Consider the following 6,366-nt stretch of genomic DNA (forward strand, 5'->3'; position numbering starts at 1 on the left):
TTTTAGTCGGGATCCATCTGACATTAGCTGTGATATTCCTGGTGCCACAGCATTTTCTAAACCCAGCTTGGATTTCTCTCAAGATACTATTCTATCCATTTGGGGATGACCTTCAAGAATATCTTGCTTGCATATGATATTAATGATATTGCTGAATAATCTCCACATTCTGTTGAATTAACTTTCTTGGGAATGTTGACAAATATGGATCTTTTTCAGTTAGTTAGGAGCTGTGCTTCTGGTAGTTGAAACATGTCAATTGATACCACTCTGATTCCTGGGGGTCTTATTTTTTGCCAATGATTTCAGTAGTAGTTCTACCATTTTCTATTTTTCAATGTATTCAGTTCTATAGTTGTATTTTTATATTGATTTCCCCTATATCTCTTCCTTTGTTCCTTTTCAGATGTTCATTTAAACTTTATTTCAAATATTACTAAATTTGTTTCCCTCAGAGGACTATCATTGTGTGCCCTAAAGTCTGCTCCTTCTGCAGGATTCAGAGGCAGTAAAGTTTAAGGGAGGAGATTGTCCATTCATCATCCTGCGGAGCGGTTCTTGGATTTGAATCCTGTGCCTTTGGGATGCCAGCTCGGCTTCTCACCAGTAGTCCAGCAGGGCTGCCTCGGTTGCTCCCTAAGTATGCACATAGGTTAGTCGAATTCTATAACTCTGATAGCTCGAGTTTCATTTATTGGTCTTTCTAGCTATCTAAACTTCCCATCAAAAAATGTTTAAAAAACAATTGAAAAAAACAAATCCATTACTATGTAATCAATTCTGAGTCACAGCAATGTTCCATCGGGTTTCAAGGCTGTAAATCTTTATAGGAAGAGACTGTCCAGCCTTCCATGGAGAATTTTAACCACAGATGGTATATTTGAGCCACTCACTGACCTTTTGGTCAGCAGCCTGATAGTGCTATGTTCGTGGGTCCTAAAGTTTATTTGAGAGAGAGGTTTTTATTTTATTGTTGTTGTTTTTATATTGTTTCTTAGGAAGCAAGGCTCTACATGGAGCAATGTTATTAATTCCTAGAGTTGTTATTACTTTATCTTGTTACTGTTTTGCCTTAAATATTAAAAAGAAAACACTTCTTATTTTACTATTTATATATTTTTAAACATAAGCTTGGGGGTGGGGGTGGGCAGGGAGAAAAGTGCAACAATGAATGAAAGGAAATCCAAAATCTCTGTAAATGCTCATTAAAATTAATAATTAAAAAATGACAAAGGATATGACTTGGCACTAATGCATATTATACAAAAAAAACCCAACAAACAAACATCGGTTTTGTAATGTAATTAATTTCCTCTAAAAAAAGTATATTTATTTCAGAATTTAAGAATTACCAAGGAAAAGAAATTGAGTACATTTCTTATACATAGCACTAAGTAGCAGAGCATAATTTAGAAGAAAAGTACAAAACCAAAACAACTTCATTGTCATTGAGTTGATCCAAATGACCACAACTCTATAGCACAGAGTAGAGCTATCCCAGAGAATTTCCGAGACTAAAAATCTTTTATAAAGCAAGTTGCTAGAGGTTGGTTAGTGGGTTCAGACCATATCTTTGAACAAATTCATTCCACTTTTACTTCCTTTTGATTAGCAGCTGAGTACTTAAACATTGTGCCACAAGGATCAAGGACTAGATGGATGATGGACTTGATAGCATTAAAGGGGAAGGGAAGGTAACATCCTAGAACAGAACTTGAAGAAGAAGGTTAACTCTAGTGTAATCAGGAAAAGCATAAAAACTCTTTAAGAATACAAAGTGTTGAATACTGATTCCCTTCTCCTTTTCTTTGTTTCATTTACATATATTTTGCATTTTCAAAAATATAAGTCATTGAAATCAATTACATCTATCATGTTCTTTTACTTTCACCAAACATGTCCTTTGCCAACGTTACCACTGTTGTTGATATTATGTGGTGTTGAGTTTAAAATTTTACTCATAGCTGACTCTTCAGAGCTTATACATCATATGAGAGGAGATGGCCCATTTCTCTCCCCAAAAGTAGCTGGTGGATTCAAATCTAATGCCTCTGAGTTGGCAGCATAATTCCTTACACACTAGGCCAACAGAGTTCCCTTAAATTTGTTGTTATGTGCTGTTGAGTCACTTGCAACTCATTGTGACACTATGCACAATAGCTCTGAACCTTGCACTAATCTGAGCCAGTCTCACTAACTCTGACACACACATTCCTATTACCACAGTTACTATCTGTGTCAACCCAGCTCATCCAGGATCTTCCTCTCCTGCACTGTTCTTCTACCCTTCCAAGCATGTCATTTTCCAAGGACTGGTCCCTTCAGTCAACATGTCCAAAGTAGGTGAAATGGAGCTTCAAAATCCTTGTCTCCAAGGAGCAACTTGGTTTCACTCTCTCCAAGACAGACCTGTTTGTTCTCTTAACAGTCCGTGCATTGTTCAGTACTCTTTTCCCGCACCATGACTCAAAAGCATCTATTCTTTTGCTTTCATCTTCATTGTCGAGCTCTTTGATGCATAGCAAGTAATTGTGAAGACCATGGCCTGGATAAGGTGCACCTTAGTCTCTAGATTAACACTGGTGCTCTTTAGCACTCTGGAGAGGTTCCTGACAGCAGATTCTCCTAATGCAATTTGTCTTGTTATTATTTCATAAAAAAACTCCCAAAAACAAAACCAAAAATTCTCTTCCTAATCCTTCCTTTCATTGCTATTCATTGTAACCATTGTTAAACTGTTTTGTTTCACCATATCTATGTTAAAGATCAAGTTTCAGGGTCTCTTCTGACTTCCATTGTGGCCTTTTCTTTCTCTTCTGTCTTTTTAATGATCGTGATTTCTTCATAGACGATGTCTTCGTTGTCCTAGAACTACTCTAGTGTTTATTTGTTAAGGTTTAATGAGTGAAATATATTCTCTCATCCAAAGATGGAACTCTGATTTAAGGAGAAATAGCTGTAAACATTTACATTAATAGGTAGATGTAGTACACTATGTAAATTGGAAGTTGTACTTATAAAACAGGATGCATAAAGATCAAAATCTTGGGCAATAGCCAATTGAGATGAAGTAGTATTGTACGTTTTTTAACAGCCAGTGATGTCATCTACTATGGCAAGAATAATAAATTGAAGATGAAAGTGCCACATTAATTTTAATAAAGGATATTTCAAGATCTACCCTCAAAACAGTGCTGAGATAATGCATCTCTGGAAACCTGTAATGCACATTATTGCCTGTAGTTCCTTTATGGCTTAAGGGAAATTACATCAAGTGAAAAATTATGAAAAGAAATTATAATAGTTGGAAAATGGCACTGGGTGGAGAAATGCTTAAAAGACTAAACTGTTCTGAGCAAGAAAGCCAAGATGTCTTGCTCATGGATAGGAAGACTCAATATTGTGAACATAGCAATACTACCAAAGGCAATTTACTCATTCAATGCAATCCCAGTACAAATACCAATCCCATTCTTCAACGAGATGGAAAAGGTAATCTCCAGTTTCATTTAAAATGGAGAGAGGCCCCGAATAAGCAAAGCACTCCTTAAAAATAGAAACAAGGTAGAAGGCACCTCATTCCCTGATTTAAAATCCTACTACACTACTGTGGTTGTCAAGGCAGCATGGTACTGGTACAATGACAGACACATAGATCAATGGAATAGAATTGAGAACCCAGAAATCAGCCCATCTACCTATGGTCAACTGATTTTTGACAAGGAGATGAAATCAGTTAAGTGGGGAAACGACAGCCTTTTTAACAAATGGTGTTGTTGATGTTAGATGGATCTTGGCTGAAAGCAGAGAATACCAGAAGAATGTCTATCTGTGTTTCATTGATTGTGCAAAGGCATTTGACTGTGTGGGTCATAACAAACTGTGGTTGACTCTGAGAATAATGGGAATCCCAGAACATTTAATTGTGCTAATGTGAAACCTATACTTGGACCAAGAGGCAGTAGTCAGAACAGAGCAGGGTAGCACTGCATGGTTCAAAATTAGGAAGGGTGTACGCCAGGGATGCATCCTGTCTCCATACCTTTTCAACATGTATGCAGAGCAGATTATCCAAGAGGCTAGGCTCTATGAGGAGAATTGTGGCATCAGGATTGGTGGAAGATCTATTAACAATCTGCGTTATGCAGATGACACAACCCTGCTTGCTGAAACTGAGGAGGACCTCATACACTTGCTGTGAAGGGTCAAGGACTGCAGCCTTCAGTATGGACTGAGGCTCAATGTCAAGAAGACAAAGATTCTCACCGCTGGACCAATTGGCAGCATCAGGATGGATGGTGAAGAGATTGAGATTGTTCACAGCTTCAGTGTGCTCGGCTCCACACTCAACACTTTTGGCACCAGCAGTCAGGAAATCAAAAAGCGTATCGCGATGGGAAAGTCTGCTGTTAGGGACCTCTCTAAAGTACTCAGGAGCAACGGTATCTCTCTGGAGACTAAGGTGCGCCTGATACAAGCCATGGTATTTGCAATCTCTTGTTATGCATCAGAGATTTGGACAATGACTGGGGAGGACAGAAGGAGAGTTGATGCTTTTGAGCTGTGGTGCTGGAGAAGGGTACTGAATGTACCATGGACTGCCAGGAAAACAAACAGATTCATCTTGGAGAGGATTACACCAAGCTACTCCTTGGAGGCAAGGATTCTGGGGCTTCGTCTGAAATACTTTGGACATGTTGCCAGGAGGGACGGGTCCTTGGAGAGGGACATCATGCTTGGGAGAGTGGAGGGACAGCGCAGGAGGGGAAGACCCTCTATGAGATGGATTGATTCGGCGACTGGGGTAATCGGGATGGGTGTGTCAGAAGCAGTGCAGTTGGCGCAGGATAGAGCAGGGTTTTAGGGCTGTTGTGCATAGGGTGGCTCTGAGTCAAAAACGACTCGACAGCACATAACAACAACAACAACTTCTGCAGAAAACTCAAGCAAGATCCATACCTCACTCCATACACAAAAACCAACTCAAGGACCTAGGACTAAATCCAAGGACTATAAACTTCATTAAAGAAATGTTTGGAAGAACTCTAGAAGTCTTAATCCACAGCATAAACAATTTTCCAAGTATCCTCAAAAATCTACAACCAGGAGAGGATAAAATAGATGAATCAATTCTAAGAATTAAATCCATATACACATCCAAAAACTTCTCCAACAGGGTAAAAAGGGAAGCCACAGATTGGAAAACTGTATTTGGTAATGACATGTTAGCTTGGATGGAGGAATGGCATCCACTTCCATAATAGCTTGCCTCCGAGAACCCTATGAACCTGGAGAGAGGATGAAAGGCACCCAAGCATGGAGGACTTTCCTTCACAGGCTCATTATGAGTCGCCTGCTACTCGACGGCACTTAATAACAAAAACAACAATGACATGTTAGATAAGCAACTTATATTTAGAATTTATTAAATTCTTGAGCAACACAACAAAATAAAGGTAAACATTTCGACTGAAAAATGGGCACAAGATATGAACAGACACTTCACCAAAGAATACATTCAGATGGCCAACAAACACTTGAAGAAATGTTCAAAATCCCTAGCTCTAAGTGAGACGCAAATCAAAATAGCTCTGAGATATCATCTCTCCCCAGTAAGAATAGGAAAATTTAACAGAACAGCAAACAACAAATGCTGGTGAGGTTGTGGAGAAACTGGAACCCTTATTCACTGTTGGTGGGAATGTAAAATGGTCCAACCACTATGGAAGGATTAATGCAGCTTTCTCAAAAAGTTGCAAATAGAAATACCATTTTACCCAGCAATTCCACTACTGGGAATATACCAAAAATATCTTAACTGTCTCCCAAGCAGATATATGCACACCCATGTTTATCGTGGCTCTTTTCACAATAGCAAAGAGTTGGAAACACCCTAGGTTCCCATCAACAAATGAATGGATAGAGAAGCTGTGTTATATTTACATAGCGGAATACTACACTGCATTGAAAAACAAGGAACTCATGAAATATTATCCAAAATGAGTGACCCTGGATGACATTACGCTGAATGAAATATCTCAGACACAAAAGGACAAATACTGCATAGTTCCACTCTTGTAAAACGGGACTGGCATCAGGATTGGGGGGTACTGAGAAAGATGGGATAAATTATGTATATTGTATTGAAACAGATGAGGGAGTGAACTTTTTAAAAGGGATATATGATTAGGTATTATTGTCATGACAGGAGTTCAGAACAAAGGCTACATAGTGGAGTGGAATTGAGGGAAAGATCATATAACAATGAAAGTATGTTTCTTTTACTTTTTAAAGAGAAGAGTGAACTGGGAGTGGGGAGAGTGGGCAGAGAGAAAAGTACAACAATGAATGAATGGAAATCCAAAG

Source organism: Elephantulus edwardii, unplaced genomic scaffold (genome assembly GCF_000299155.1).
Source record: "Elephantulus edwardii isolate Elephantulus edwardi_28Jun2011 unplaced genomic scaffold, EleEdw1.0 scaffold00046, whole genome shotgun sequence".
Taxonomy (NCBI): Eukaryota; Metazoa; Chordata; class Mammalia; order Macroscelidea; family Macroscelididae; genus Elephantulus; species Elephantulus edwardii.